We start from the raw sequence: 16678 nt of genomic DNA on the forward strand, positions 1-16678 counted from the left end.
TCCTAGTTAGTAAAGTTGTTTGTGTCCCTGCCTGTCACGCGGGAAACTGGGGTTTGATTACCGACGGGGAGACAGCTAGTTTTTTATGATCAGATTCCAATCTTTAATGCTGTGTGTGAGAGTTTACGTAACTTTCCTTTTCTCACATTTTCTGACGACTATTCCGAAGGAGCGCCCTGTCAACTCCTAATACTTTTAAAAAAAATCTACCTGCATGTTTGATTATTTTTGTTTTATTTAGAAAAAGTTCAATATTGATCATAACTAAAGAAAATAATGATCAGAAACAAAAACAAAATGTTGAAGATGCGACTCAATCTTGAATCAGAGCTGGGTGACACGGGCTTCTGTTCTGATATGGTTGTACGAGAAACAGGAGGAATCTTTTCTCTCCTATGGAGCATGAGCTGAATCAGGAATGAGACATTTCGTGTGTTTGTGCATATGTCAACGCATGACCTACATCGTAAAACTAAAACTAAATTAAAAACTAACATTAAGTTTTCAGAGACATTCATTTATATACAAACAAGAGATAGACAAAGCAATAATTCTACATTAACTTGTCCTGCACTGATCAGACTAATTGAAATGGTCTGATTCAGAGCCTGTGCAGCTCGTGCTAATACAACATTTTCCTTTGATTTCCTTTGAGGGCGGAGTTGTCTTTAAAATCTGGATTAAATAAAAAGGAGTGACGTCAGTGTAAAACAGCTTTCCTTCTTGGGGAACAACGGTTGTGTTCCATATTTCTAATTATTTTGGTTTCAAGATAGCAATTTAGGATGAAACATAAAAGCCAGCTGGATAAAGCCGTTACACGTCATTTACAATGGTCTTTCAACTAATCGCCCGTGCAGGGATCAAACCCCAGCTGTTGGTACGAGTTGCGTAAGGCTCTGCAACATGCAGATGAGAAACTAACCTCTGCTTCTTCATTATATACACAGTGAGCTATATATGCGGGCTTACTGCCCCCTACGGGCTCTGTATTTGATTGCGGTACAAGACCGGCCGTGGAGAAATGAAGTGAAGAGGGTGTGTTCATTAAAAGGCTCATAGCATCCCTGGATGGTCTCAAACCACCACCCTTTTGGTTAACAACCGAGCCACAAAGACTCATGTACAGCTTAACACTTCTCGGTCTCAGTGTAAGTGATACACTCCGTAAAATTTCTGGAGAATCATTTGTTTTTAAAGGAAAATCGCCAACAGATCAATTGGAGTTTTTTCATTCTATACTGCAATTTCTGAAGGGTACCCTGTGAAAATACGAATTTTGACGAGAAGGGATGGACATATAAGGTCAGTAGGCTTGGGGAATTGGACCTTATGGTGAAGGCTGCGGGCTCGGCATCAGCAGAACCTGATCAATATCGGTTGACTCCGATATACTTTGACAACTTAACTTCTGGATTTAGAGACATTTACCTTAGTGTCGGTATACTAAGATGTTTTGGTAACGAGGAAGGAGGGACAAAGCAAATTGGCAGAATGTGTGCTATTTTGTTGACTACAAGTCCTCACATGCCAGAGGGTCAATATTAAAAAAAACGTAACAGTATAATCTCTTGTACTTCACAATTTAATAGTGTCTGTTACATTGTGTCTCACACCTCAGTGTCAGAATTGTGAGACGAGTTTGTAATCAGGAGGGAGGGCCATAGCCATTCAGCAGAAATTGCATTCACCTTTTCCCAATGCATTCTTACATGCCATTTTCTCACATGCCATGCTCAGAGGGTCATATTTTTAAAATGGTATCATAAAATGTCCTGAAGTTCAGGATTTTGACAGTCTGTTATATTGTGTCTCACACCTTGATGTCAGAAATATGAGACGATTTTAAAATAAGAAGGGAGGGCCCTAGCAATTTAGCAAACATTGCATTGACCATTTGACAATGTATTCTCTCATGCCATGTTCAGAGGGTCGTATTTAAAAAACGGTACAGTACAATGTCCTGAAGTTCAGGATTTTGATAGTCTTTTCCATTGTCTCTCACACATCTGTGTCAGAATTTTTAGACATTTTTATAACCAGGAGGTAGGTTCGATCACCCTCTGCTCATCCTCAGTTAACCATATAGTCTCATATGCCATGTTCTAAATGTCCCATTTAAAACTGCTATATTAAAATTTCTTTGTAAAATGCAAGAGTTTGAGACTTTTTATGATCAGAAGGCAAGGTTGTGGAAAATATGCAGAAAGTGCCAGTGAATTTACGTTTTGCCTTTGTCTTATTTACTCCTGGTATAACATGCCAGTTTGTTTTATTGTGAGTTGTGTTTCTGAAATGTGTTTCATACAAAAATGCAATTTGGACAGTCTCTACTTACATATTCCCCTTTACTGAGGAAATGTACAGTAATACATCCGGATAAGTATTTTTAAAAAAGACTGTAGAGAGCCATCTACAGGCGAAAGACGACATAACATCACAGCAGCAGCATTTAAGACGGAACGAAAAACGCAAAGCAGCAGCTGGCGAATAAGAAGCCAACTTCAGCCTCGTTAATGCAATAGCATTAGGTGAGGTGGAAAAATATTTCTTGCTCTGAATCTTAACATTTTTATAGGAGGTGTTCTAGGACTTCTTGCCTCAGAAAAAAAACTGCCAGTACTTGCCAGCTATTGATTATTTCTACTCCATCAATAGCAGCAGTGTTATCAGTACTGAGCCCTAAATGTAGGTCCTATCATCATATAAAAAGTCGAAAGTATCGACTGCATTCAACTGATAAAATGTATCTTCTATGAGAGTTATATCTTTATCCAAAATACATCGGAAACATATTTGCACGTTTTTTGGGGGGGATCCTGAAGACTGAGACTCAAAACTTTTTTTTTCCCTTCTTTCCAGGAGGAAGGATTATTCAGATGCAAACATTGTCCCAAAATCAATGTACTCTCCATTGATATTCAAATCCTCAAATTCTTCATCTGAACGTCGATATTGAAATATGATATCGTACAAATTGTGGTTTTCTTTTTAAAGCAAATTTTATGCTTTAAGTTAAATAAATTTTATTTATTATGAATGTGCCGGAAATTTTTCAGTACTTTAGAGGGTTCTGCCATTTTAGATGTTATGCTGTTCCTGTCTGATTTATCAAATGTGTCATTTAAATCTCCAGTCATTTCTATATCAGTCTGAAGGCCTTGCAGTAAAGATTGCAATTCATCCAAAAATGCCAAGTTTCCCACTGGTGATACATACAAGGAAATGAATGTATATTTTCCCCCCAAATCAACAAATTAAAAATCAAATACCTCCCTCATCTGCAGGTGGAGAGAATAATGTCAGAATAAATACAGGTTTAAAAGTCAGGAGCATTGATAGTCCTATTTTAAAATGACACTAAAATGCTCACAATATATTAAAAAGCTCTGTAAAATTCAAAAATAATAAAAAAAATATTAAAACAAGGTACAAAGAAATAATACACAGTTATAAAGCTCAGGAATTATCAATGTGAAGTTACAATGGGTTGATTGTGTTTCATGTGATTTAAAAAATAAAATGTTTGCAAAAAATCCACTTACAATATGCTAAAAATGGCAAGAATACTTAACCTTTTACTACCAGTGACATATTTAGCCAATGTCCGCCTGGAATTTCCTCCCCCTTAAACATTTGTTATATCTCTGCAGCAGAACATAGCAGGAGCCTGGTTCAGGTCTTAAATTGAAGCTAACCCCCTTGGCTTTGAGTGTGAATAGTCAAATTTCTTATATTTCTTAATGTGTCCACTCAGCAGACAAACATATGAAAAAAAAACAAAAAAAACAGCTGGCGAACATTTTTTTTCGGTCTTCAGAGGTCAGAGTTTTCAACTATATGCATGTCAAGGGCCTGGGAATGATTTGAAAACCTTGTTCTAGGTGGCTACTAGCTTGGATAAAAATTTGGGACAAATTGATCAATTAGAAAAAATTCTACATCATGTTTTGTGAAGACTGGACCTGGAATGAAATTTCACACCTACAGTATAATAAAAAATCATAAAAATATTGAAAATAATAAGAATAAAAACCATTGCAATTGCTATAAAAACCTTAAGACACTGCTAGAGAGCCTTTACCTGCTGTTATGCAATGAAAAAAACCTCAGAGTTGCCTTCTGGTGTGAAAAAAAGGAGCACTGATAAGAAACTGATAAAAAACTGATTGATTATCCCTTCTGAGTCAATGATTGACAGCTAAAAATGCAGCCTGAAGCGTCTAGAGGAAGTCTCACCCCCTAAGGGTGGCTGAAAATACAAAGAATGACAGCGGTTTTTACCAGTCAAATCGCCTTATTTCTGGCGCTCGTTCTTCAAACATTTACTACGTAATCAGTAACGTTTACTAGTCTCTAGCTCTTGAGATAAACTAGTCTGGGTTATTTTGGATATATATCATGCTCCAGAATAAGGTAAAAACATGGGATATATATATGCTGGTTTTTGCTTTTGCGGTTTTGTTGGTAAAAATGTATGATACTGACATGCTGGGCTGGCCAGGTGATCGGGTGTTTTTATTGGGATTCTGCTAGTTCATTAATTTATTGGTTTATTGCATAATAGTGTCATGTCTGTGGAAACAAACTTTATGATTTTGTTGTGGTGATATTTGAGAATACGTGCATGTGAGAAAATTTGTGGAGCGGTTTCAAACAAACGTTGTTTATCTCGCGTTTATCTTAAAAATAATAAGTGTCATCTGGGGAGACAGGAGTGGTCCTCGGTGACCGCGATCCGGACTAAGTTAACAGGTGTGTAATTTAAAAAAAAACAAGTTAAAAATAAATGCTAAATGGGTTTAACATTCAGGAATGTAATTGGTCAGATGCTTACGATAAGTGATGCTGGTGTTTCGTGTGATTTAGCGAATTCAAAAAAATATTCATTTTAAAAACGGCAAGAGCTCTTATGAAAAAAAAGTTCGTAAGTATCTTTGTTACAACAGCCGCGCCAGAACTATTCAGATACTGTACATCAGAAAAGTACCTGAACTTGACTGGTTTATATTCAGTTATGTGCATTGGGAACGAAAGGGAGACTTAGATGGATTTTATTAGGGGTTTAGTAATCAGAAAATTTATTTTTACACGTTTATGCCTACGAGCAGAAATAACTTCCTGCTTTCAGCGCTTTATTTGTTTCTGCTTGTAACCTTGAACAGAGAAACCCAGTACTGACTCACAGAAACACCCCGGAGTTTCTGTGTTTCTGGGATTTAAGAGGGATGTATGCAGCGGTGTTACGAGTCTGGAAGGAGGAGACGCGCATTCCGCACGGGGAGCGTAGAGCAATGAGCCGCACCTGCTGCGCGCTGAGTTCTGTCCTATATAACCGCTGAGCACGGACACACAGAGTCTCCAGCCAGTGTTGGAGATTTATGATTTCAATGTTTTTTTTCCTTTTGAGCAGAAGCTGGGTTTCTTCCTCTAGTTAAAGTTATTGGAGTTGTGGTTACTGTGCTAGACCGTCGGGAATAAAGATAAGAGTGCTTTCTTGATACTTCACAAGAGTATACATAATTCACGAGCTGTATTAAAAAAAATGAACTGGAAGAAAAGCAATAGGGCTGGAGTTTATAGACTGTGATGCAAATACGAGAGTAGGAGAGGAGGGGACTAGTTCAGGAGCACAACCGGCCCTCTCCTGCCCATTCTCCCACCAGGGTCTGTTGTAACCCAGTGTGAAATTCAGCTCCTTGCAGTTCAGCTTTTGATTACTCAGCTGCTTTGCCCTGGGAATATGGGGCAAATAAAGGAGATAGCAACCAGACTAGAGGGAGAGTTTTTATTCGTAAGGGATGACTTGTTTTACAACAACAGACAACTTAAAGAAACAAAAACCTCTGTTCTGCTGCTCCAGGTTGGTTCCACTGGGAACAAGTGTGGCCAGGAGCTCATGAACAGTAATTAGGGGTTGTTTCCACAAGGGGGGCTGGAGTAAGTTAGATGTCAAGGGCAATAAAACTCATTAGACCTAATTGACCAGTTAAAGTGAGTTGTTCTGCTTTCTGCACAGAAACCAGTGCTCTCTTCTCAATGTGTGGGTGAGTCTGTCAGTGATATAACAGCTAGGCAGGACTGCCACTGTGGTCTATTTCATCACCTGTGACCCCATCTTCCAAAGACAACAGTCCAATCTAGCATAGAGTGTCCCGGACTGATAGTGACTGACAAATAGTGACCCCTTAATGGAGGAAACTTTAGCTTTTGTAGGTAATTATACCACTTGACAATGTTACAGGTGTTGGGGGGGGGAACCCCTAGTGATCCCACAGTCTCACATAGACAATGGCCAGTCTACACAAACCTTCAGTAAAACACAGCCCTGACCCCTGTTATGTCACCCAGGTCTACACTGTGAGACAATGATTATTTAGGAAAATTGTAAGGAATGCATTCCAAAGCAGTCAATGGAAGTATGGAATTAAAATAGTCAAGTCTTGATAAATAGAGTATATTATCTATTTATTATACCTTTACATTGTGACAAAAACAAATTTCAAGTCCATTATGAGCACACACAGCATATTAAAGATGGGTCTCTGCGCTGTAAAGGAATCTCAGTAACTTTAGCTAATAAACCTGAAATGTCATTTCTTTTACTGCTTGTTCTTTAAGGTACTAACTCATTGACATTATGTAGATTAAAATAAGACTATTCACAAAGAAAAAGCATTTATCACAAATGTATCATGCCAAATAAACTCTAGTAATCAAGAGCAATTAAGAAAAGGAAACAAAACCATCTTTTGAGGATGCCAGATAGAAATGTAAACACACACTCACACGTGGGGCCAATCTTACCAGAAATCAATTAACCCACCAATGATCTTGGACTGATGTCTGAAAACCAGAGCAAACAGTACAATATTAAGGTACTAAAGCTATTAGTAGAACAGATCTAGCTTCTCAACATAATACTTATGTCTGAACTTCATTGAATAGTGACACTTCAATCTTTCATATTCAATATTTTTCACAAAATCAACAGCTGAGAACAGACCGCCATATACCTTTATCCAGTGGTTTTCAGAGCAGAGACATCCGTGTGGGCAAGAGTTCTTTCCCTGAGGTCCACTGCACGTCAGCTAGCCACGTTCTGGCTGGGTCGTGTGTACTCCTGGGAACATCGCCTGTAATGAATATTGGGGACTTTGTACAAATTAATAATGTGAGCATATTAATATGATTTGTGTTGAAGCCAAACATAGACAATCACTGTTAAAACTTGAATTCAACCTCCAGTGTCTGCTTTTGAAATGCTGATCATCACCCGTCTTCTGGCTTCTAGATGCACGTGTTAATGGATATTTCTTGTCTTCTTTTTTTTCCCCCCATATGCTCTTCTCTGTATCATTAAGTACTTCTGGGTCATTTCATGTACCTCGTGGCATCTTGGCTGGTGGTGAATGGCAGGCAGCTGCTCTAAAAATAACATGCCTATTAATATGATGTTGAAGACAAAACCAAAACAATACAACTTTGTTTTGCACTTTACAATTTATCACAAGCTTGTCATATTTACAGTCATCAACTGATTTAGGCTGCTGTTCCTGTGAAAAATGTCCTTTGTTTAAGAAAGATTCAATTTAAAATCTTTAGGTTTTAAATATAAACCACTGGCAATATGGTAATCACTTTTACAACTTTTAAGAAGTTGCAAGATAGCTCTACAACTATGTTGTCCTTAACCTATTCAGAAACTACCACTAATATTGTAAGAAATTGTTCTCTAGACTCTAGATCTTGTGGGCTCTGTTCTCGATGAATTGGAAAGGTGTCGTTCATGAAGTCCAGTACTCTGTCGATCTCTCTCTTACCAAGAGACTACCCATCTAACGCTGCAGGAAACTCCAGTGCCTGGTCTGGGAATGCCGTGCTATTCAGATTCTGTCAATAAATTTCAAGAATGGTTCACCTTTTTGTTTACACTGTGGCATTTCTTTGCAGTAACAATTGAGTGGGATAGTTATCTGCCTTCTATACTCTTCTGAAAATCATGTATCTTTTTAGCAGTCCCATATCCCTTCCTTATATCCTTGCTGATGAGAATGAGAAATGCTATTTTCAAGACATTAACACGAATATAATTTTTACATTAATTCCAAGGTACAAGAAAATGAATATCTTCAAAATATGCACTTTAATATACTTACTTAGTCCCTTTTTTGGAAATGGTCAGTGAACCAACCACTCCAGAGCTTGTCCTTCACCTTGAAATTATTTCCTGGAAATGCTGTAATCACAGAGGAGCTCTTCTCCCCTCAACAATGTCCCTTTTTGTCACAGACAGAATTATGACAGGCTGTTCGTTGATTATAAATGACTTTCTTACAGCCCTTACATTGTCTTTTCTCTTTGATGGATTTATCCATCTTCCGATTTGCCTCCTTATCCGGGAGGCAGGCTCAGTGTTTTTCACGAGCATCAATGCACAGTTTTTGTGCAGGTTCATCTGAAAAGAAAAGACATCTCATGTCTCCCTCTGTCATCTGTGAGCTTCAGCAGTTGTCTTTGTGATGACCTTGCCGTTGTAATCACACACCACCTCTCCCTTCTGGAAACACCTGGAAGTCACAAACTTCTTCTCCTTCACAGGATCGTCAGTGATGCTCAGGCCTTCCCAGATTTGATACTTTATCAACTTTTTAATTTGCATGCCATTTGGTGGCAGTCCTGTGTTGGGCTTCCACTTCTCAAGCACTTCAGACACTGTTGATACATTGGCTGACCAGTCCATCTTCTCCCTCTCCTTTCACAGCTGCTGACCTGGGCATTACAGCGCAGTTTAGTGAAGTAAAGATGAAACGGCTGATAAAACACAAATAAAATGCAATTAAGGTACATTCCAGATTTTCTTAAATACTGTACATGATTGGAGCTATGCAGGTGGAGGTCTTTTGTTCGGTATTAACATGGATTTTAATTGGCTTCTATGAAAACTGGCCATGGTGTGAGTGAGTCCTGTGATGGACTGGTGTCACATTATGGGTGATACAGTACTTTGCATCCACAGCTTGCCAGGATGGTTCCAGTTCTACCACAACCCTGAATTGAGTGGATGGGTATATCAATGTAGCCATCAACTTGCATGTTCCTCTTCTTCACTCAATGCAAAGGAAGCCAGCTGTTGTTTGAGGTTTTGTGCTCTTTAACAGGAATTATGACCATTTTTGTGCCCACTTGTTGAAACAACACTTTCTTTGCACCCATTCCTCAACCTGTAATAGCGAGAAAATAAAAATGAATACACCAAACTGTAAAAATCCTATATATGTAATTTCTTACTTTTGTTGTATGAAAGTATTCTTACTGTCATGTTCTTTACCACCCCTGGGTGCTACAGGTGCTTCAGCTGGAGAAAGGCCTGCAGGTAATACAGTACAAGAAGCTGCTCAGGCAAGGTGATGTCTTGCCCAGTCTGTGCAACACATCTCTCTTTGCAACCATCAGCACCTTCCAGCAATCCTTCGTACTTGGTTCTGGACTCTGCAACTGTCTATATCTGTGGGAGAAATTAATACTCATCAACTTTTTTTGTATTCAAATTAAAAGTACAACTAAAAGAAGTTTTAAAATGAAAATGACCTATTTTTAGTAATCTCTTGGCAACATTCTTACTGTTCTTCTTCTGAATATCCTTTAGGATACTTTGGAAGTTGATGATGAGGTTAGCCAGGCTGGGATCCTCTACTTTCACACCGATATCATTTAGGATGTAGCCCGGAAAATGGTTTATGTTCCTAATATAATTAGCAATGATTTGGTGAGACAGTCCAGTGGTCTTCATTTGGTTAAAATAATTGTTGTTTTGGATAGGCCCTTTACAAAGTTTAAGGAAGATGCAGATGGATCCATAAAAACAGGAATCTGGAAACATTTTCTACCTGACAAATGTAGAGTCACTATGTTTATGGCTGAGATTTCACATGGGTGAATTTTAAGCTAAGGAGTAAAAACATGTGCTATGGAAATATCACTGCTCAATTTTAAATGCCTTTAAAAATAAATACCTCCTGAGAGCAATCTGCCACTCCAAGATCCTTGGTAAGGTCCTGTTTAAACCCAGTCAGGTGAGGAGCATCCAGGGAGTGCGTTCTGTCCAGTCCAGCCTGGGTCACCGTCTTCCTGAGAGCCTGCTGATGGCTTTTAAGAACTGGGGGGACAGTAGGAATACAAAATACACATTTAAACATTTTTACTTCTAAGACAAACTAGAATACAAGTATAAAACAAAAGATACATTTGGAAAAAATAGAAAGTTCTCCAGAACTCACATCTTCCCCTTCCTCTTCCACTTCAGTCTCTGGCATCTCTTCCTCCCTGACAGCAGCCTCTTGCTCAGGGCATCTGGACCACTGGTATATCATTTTAACATACCCTTACATAAAGGTAAAGGTTAGAAATGAAACAGAAGAACCCTTATAAATTATAAATATCTTACCTTGCTGATGTGTCTTCAGGATTCCACATAAAACAGTCCATGGACCCATGGACTCTGCCAGTCTCACATTCTCACCACACATGAGCCCTATGCTCTTGTAATCCCCGACCTGCCCATTCCTCAGGTGATTCAACAAGTCCTTCCTGGCCTGGAGAAGGACCTTGCTGATCTCCTCTGCTGAGGCTCATTTCATACACACCCTCTTTAGGTGAAGAGGAAACTGGTCAAATGTCTTCAGGCAGGTCTTGCACACCAGATGAATTCTCATGGGTCTCTTTTGAAAATAAATAACTTTTGTGTAAAGGAACAAGTCAAGACTGTTTCAGTTTCTTAACCGAGCCTTAATTTTCTCTCCAATAGCTTCACCATATTGTTTATTGTATTTTTATCAGAATTATACCTTGCTCTAAAATAATGACTTTATAAAACAACTTAACTCTTACTTGGTCTTGTTCGCAGTCTTTCCAGTAGAAGTCGTTGTAGAATTTAAAAACTGGTGTGATAATTTGATCTGCCCGAGTGTCCTTCCCTAACCCAGTATTGATAGCTTGTGTACTGTAGGGTCCAAAGGTGGTGTTCTGCAATTTCCTCCCATAATGTTTCTTTGATCAGTTGGAAGCAAGTGTGAAAGCTTCCTCCCAGTGGGGAAGCTCAAGATCCTCTAGTTGTATGACAGATTTTGCTCTTCGAGGATCTGCAGTGTGGTGTGAAGCCAATTTTTGGCATTGCTTACCAGCTTCAAATATGTGAGTTTGGGTGGCTTGGCAGGTTTTATGAGTTCCTCGGTCTTCCGTCGTAGGCTGGCGGGTGCTCGGTTCTCCCGTCCAATAAAACTGCTGTGTTTTGTAAATGGTGGACTGTTTGGATCATTTTGTAGATGATCCTGGTTCCTTGTTGGAAGGTATCCTGTCTGTTTGACATGTTTGTTGTGTAGGCAGTGTGGAGGGTGACCGTACGGTTGCGTGCGTTGTCAACTCTGGATTGATCCATACTTACCATTTAAATGCCTAAAGCTTCGTTGACACCGTTAGGTTTCCACTGTTAGGCAGCTTTACCTCTGTAGAATCTGTGGCTCCATAGGAAGACAATCTTGCCTTTCTGTGTGTCGGTATGTTTTTGCCTGGGTCTTCTTCAGGCATTGTTCTGGAACACTGTGTCCATGCTGGCCTGTTTTTATCCTGTTTTGTAAGGGGCAGTGTGTTGTAGTTCCTCTTAGGGGGCTAGTTTGTATCCTATGGTCTGTGTTCCTTCTGTACCTTTCTGTATGAGTAGGTGCAGTTTCAGTTGGTGAATGGGTTTCTGCTTTCCCTGGTGGGGATTATGCATGGACCATTAACATCTCAATAGGCAATCAGGGTCTTTTGTTTTCCTCCCTAGTAGGACTGTGCAAGCTGTGTGAGTTTCCATAGCTGATTGGTTTCAGTTATTCTTCTGTTTGTTGCGTGTTAGTATGGTGAAGAGTTCCAGTCCCTGTAGGATCTGGCTAGTTAGGAGAGGGGAACAAAGCTCCTTCTCCCAGATTTTATCCGAGAGGGGACCATCTGGGACAAGGAGAGCACTCTCCTTCCAACGACTAAAACCCTCCCGGTTTTTCTGATGTTCAGGTCTTGTGTAAAGATAGTATTAAGTCTTTTGATCCACTCCCTTTCCTTTTTCTTTGTTTCTATCTCTGTCCAGTTGGGGTTGCTTTCCAGTCCCGTGGTTCCTGATGTACCTGTGTTGTGTCAGCTGGGTTCGGATGGAGTTACCCGTTCCCCCCACATAGGTCACCCCGCACTTTTTGCACTGGATGCTGTAGATGGCGTTATTGATGTTTTCTGAGAGTGCCCTTTGCAACTGGAAGATTTCTTTAGTTTCTTTGTTTTGGATCATTGTTTTCTGTTATGAAATGTTTGGCTCTTGGTGTATATGATCTGTTTTGTACAGGTTTTAGCTTGCTTTGGACTAATTAATGCTGAAGGTTTTTGTTTTTTTCTGTGTGCAGATATGATTTTGTGCTCCCTTAGTATGTTTGTGTTTTCTAATATCATGGTTTTTGGTTGTTTTTTATGCTGAGTTGAGAATATGATGTGTTGAGGGGTATTTTTCTGTCATCTGGAGTTTTTCTATTTAGAAATGTTTGTACCACATTTTTGAGGAAACTTTGTGTGTATCTTCTCTGGCATAAAGCTTGGAAGAGTGTGTATTTGGCTTCCTCAAAGTCTTGTTGTTGTGTACAGATTTTGTGGAAGTGTAGGAGTTGTGATTTTACCAGTCCTTTTAAAGTATGTTTTGGGTGGAAGCTATCCTTGTGCAGTAAGCCGTGTGAATGTGTCTTTGAAAAATACCTTGATGTCCAGTTTGTCTGTGTTGTTGAAGGAAGAAACCTTGTATGTGGTGGTGTCTAGGAAGTCTATCAGGCTACCATGCTTGGTGTATTTGAGTTTAATGGACCTGTGGTGTGTGTTGAGGCTGTTAATGATTTCTTGTAAGGCTTGATATGTGCTGCCTATATGTTTATTTTTTATATCTTTGCCCTGGGATGGACTGATGTCCTTTCCAGGGTGTAGCCTCCCATGTGTCTATTTCTTGCCACGTTTTAAAGTGGAGTTACAATCTTACTATTTTTACAGTTTTAAATTGACATTTACAAATGTATATTGAAGCAGCTACCCACCTGAACTAAACTATGTCAGCATGTGTAGTCTGCAAAGGAACAAGTAATAGGTTTATTCCATACTGAAAAGAGAAGAGAGAAAACTCAATGTTTCGGCTGTGAAGCCTTCTTCAGGTGTGAGAAAGACAAGGCAGATTACAAAGATTAAATAGCACAGAAGAACAAAAGCTGGGAGAGGGGAGGAGGCAGGAGCAGCAGAGAGGCCACACAGGAAGTGCAAAATGGAGAGAGGTGAAGAAAGGTGTGAAGTCAAAACCTGCAAGAGAATAGAGAAGATTACATTAAAATAAGTCAGTCATTGAGAGATCCTGGCTATTTGAGGTGAAAAGAAAAACTATGGGCTTGGAGAAATCTTTAACCTTCCCAGCCCTAATATGTTCTCTGAAGCATTCTCCTAGTCTCCTTTCGGTTTCCCAAATGTAGATAGCTGGGCATTTTTTGCAAGAGATACAGTAAATGAGATACAGGATGTTGTCAGGGTTATCTGGAACTGTCCTGTGATGCCCTGAATGTCGTTAGATATGTATTTGCCAGTGATGCAGCGAGTGCTATTGCAGGGGAAGGTGCTGAGTGTGAGGGAGCTGTGAAAAAGAAGCTTATGTGGTGGTCAGCGATAAGAGATGATTGGGCGGCCGTAAGCAAGTGCAAAGCTCGCTGGCACCCTTCTTATAGAGAGGACAGCTCCGTCACCTCTTTTATGACGCTGCTTTATTTCCCTTGCGTTCTTCTCTTCTTCCCACGTTCTCTCTCTTCACTGCCTTTGTCCCCGCTCTATTTCACTTCAGCCTTTCACTCTTGCTTCCTTCCAATGAGGACGGAGCTGCGGGAGAAAGGGCGCTATAGAGGATCGCTGTGGAGAGCTGCTGCTGTGCTTTGACATCTGAGCTCTGTGGAAAACGATCTCAATACAATTCTGAAAAACGCGACTCCCCGAACGCCAGCCGAACAAGTCTCCACAGCCGAAGCGCTGTGTCTCCTTTCAGCTGGCGATAAACCTTTCCTCGATCCTTTGCGGACTTGTAAAACTGTTCACGATCAGAATAAAAAACGCTCACGCTAATACACAAGCACCCGTGTCTCGCCAAAGCTGACAAATAAACAGACGGACACGCCGCACTGCACGTGTGAACAGGGGAATGAGCGAGCGAGCGGGGATAGGGCGCCTCCTGCGCTTAAAAGCTTACAGCACCTGGTATTCCAAGGCGGTCTCCCATCCAAGTACTAACCAGGCCCGTCCCTGTTTAGCTTCCGACATCAGACGAAATCAGGCGTGCTCAAGGGGGTGTGGCCGTAAGCAAGTGCAAGGCTCGCTGGCACCCTTCTTATAGAGAGGACAGCTCCGTCACCTCTTTTACGACGCTGCTTTATTTCCCTTGCGTTTTTCTCTTCTTCCCACGTTCTCTCTCTTCACTGCCTTCGTCCCCGCTCTATTTCACTTCAGCCTTTCACTCTTGCTTCCTTCCAATGAGGACGGAGCTGCGGGAGAAAGGGCGCTATAGAGGATCGCTGTGGAGAGCTGCTGCTGTGCTTTGACATCTGAGCTCTGTGGAAAACGATCTCAATACAATTCTGAAAAACGCGACTCCCCGAACGCCAGCCGAACAAGTCTCCACAGCCGAAGCGCTGTGTCTCTTTTCAGCTGGCGATAAACCTTTCCTCGATCCTTTGCGGACTTGTAAAACTGTTCACGATCAGAATAAAAAACGCTCACGCTAATACACAAGCACCCGTGTCTCGCCAAAGCTGACAAATAAACAGACGGACAAGCCGCACTGCACGTGTGAACAGGGGAATGAGCGAGCGAGTGGGGATAGGGCACCTCCTGCGCTTAAAAGCTTACAGCACCTGGTATTCCCAGGCGGTCTCCCATCCAAGTACTAACCAGGCCCGTCCCTGTTTAGCTTCCGACATCAGACGAGATCAGGCGTGCTCAAGGGGGTGTGGCCGTAAGCGAGTGCCAGGCTCGCTGGCACCCTTCTTATAGAGAGGACAGCTCCGTCACCTCTTTTACGACGCTGCTTTATTTCCCTTGCGTTTTTCTCTTCTTCCCACGTTCTCTCTCTTCACTGCCTTCGTCCCCGCTCTATTTCACTTCAGCCTTTCACTCTTGCTTCCTTCCAATGAGGACGGAGCTGCGGGAGAAAGGGCGCTATAGAGGATCGCTGTGGAGAGCTGCTGCTGTGCTTTGACATCTGAGCTCTGTGGAAAACGATCTCAATACAATTCTGAAAAACGCGACTCCCCGAACGCCAGCCGAACAAGTCTCCACAGCCGAAGCGCTGTGTCTCTTTTCAGCTGGCGATAAACCTTTCCTCGATCCTTTGCGGACTTGTAAAACTGTTCACGATCAGAATAAAAAACGCTCACGCTAATACACAAGCACCCGTGTCTCGCCAAAGCTGACAAATAAACAGACGGACAAGCCGCACTGCACGTGTGAACAGGGGAATGAGCGAGCGAGCGGGGATACGGCGCCTCCTGCGCTTAAAAGCTTACAGCACCTGGTATTCCCAGGCGGTCTCCCATCCAAGTACTAACCAGGCCCGTCCCTGTTTAGCTTCCGAGATCAGACGAGATCAGGCGTGCTCAACGGGGTGTGGCCGTAAGCGAGTGCAAGGCTCGCTGGCACCCTTCTTATAGAGAGGACAGCTCCGTCACCTCTTTTACGACGCTGCTTTATTTCCCTTGCGTTTTTCTCTTCTTCCCACGTTCTCTCTTAACTACCTTCGTCCCCGCTCTATTTCACTTCAGCCTTTCACTCTTGCTTCCTTCCAATGAGGACGGAGCTGCAGGAGAAAGGGCGCTATAGAGGATCGCTGTGGAGAGCTGCTGCTGTGCTTTGACATCTGAGCTCTGTGGAAAACGATCTCAATACAATTCTGAAAAACGCGACTCCCCGAACGCCAGCCGAACAAGTCTCCACAGCCGAAGCGCTGTATCTCTTTTCAGCTGGCGATAAACCTTTCCTCGATCCTTTGCGGACTTGTAAAACTGTTCACGATCAGAATAAAAAACGCTCACGCGAATACACAAGCACCCGTGTCTCGCCAAAGCTGACAAATAAACAGACGGACAAGCCGCACTGCACGTGTGAACAGGGGAATGAGCGAGCGAGCGGGGATAGGGCGCCTCCTGCGCTTAAAAGCTTACAGCACCTAGTATTCCCAGGCGGTCTCCCATCCAAGTACTAACCAGGCCCATCCCTGTTTAGCTTCCGAGATCAGACGAGATCAGGCGTGCTCAAGGCGGTGTGGCCGTAAGCGAGTGCAAGGCTCGCTGGCACCCTTCTTATAGAGAGGACAGCTCCGTCACCTCTTTTACGACGCTGCTTTATTTCCCTTGCGTTTTTCTCTTCTTCCCACGTTCTCTCTCTTCACTGCCTTCGTCCCCGCTCTATTTCACTTCAGCCTTTCACTCTTGCTTCCTTCCAATGAGGACGGAGCTGCGGGAGAAAGGGCGCTATAGAGGATCGCTGTGGAGAGCTGCTGCTGTGCTTTGACATCTGAGCTCTGTGGAAAACGATCTCAATACAATTCTGAAAAACGCGACTCCCCGAACGCAAGCCGAACAAGTCT

General features: G+C 41.7%; 1 non-coding gene and 3 pseudogenes across 1 annotated transcript; all 4 read right to left on the reverse strand.

Annotated features, from left to right (window-relative positions):
• Positions 1-14280: 14280 nt before the first annotated feature.
• LOC148805362 (5S ribosomal RNA) lies at positions 14281-14399 on the reverse strand (annotated as a pseudogene).
• A 537-nt stretch (positions 14400-14936) lies between these two features.
• LOC148805363 (5S ribosomal RNA) lies at positions 14937-15055 on the reverse strand (annotated as a pseudogene).
• Positions 15056-15592: 537 nt separating this feature from the next.
• LOC148805364 (5S ribosomal RNA) lies at positions 15593-15711 on the reverse strand (annotated as a pseudogene).
• Positions 15712-16246: 535 nt separating this feature from the next.
• Positions 16247-16365, reverse strand: LOC148805365 (5S ribosomal RNA). The gene has a single exon (XR_016090366.1). It is a non-coding gene; the product is annotated as a 5S ribosomal RNA (ribosomal RNA).
• Positions 16366-16678: the final 313 nt, after the last annotated feature.

Source organism: Atractosteus spatula, unplaced genomic scaffold, assembly GCF_055471065.1.
Source record: "Atractosteus spatula isolate fAtrSpa1 unplaced genomic scaffold, fAtrSpa1.hap1 Scaffold_73, whole genome shotgun sequence".
NCBI classification, from domain to species: Eukaryota; Metazoa; Chordata; class Actinopteri; order Semionotiformes; family Lepisosteidae; genus Atractosteus; species Atractosteus spatula.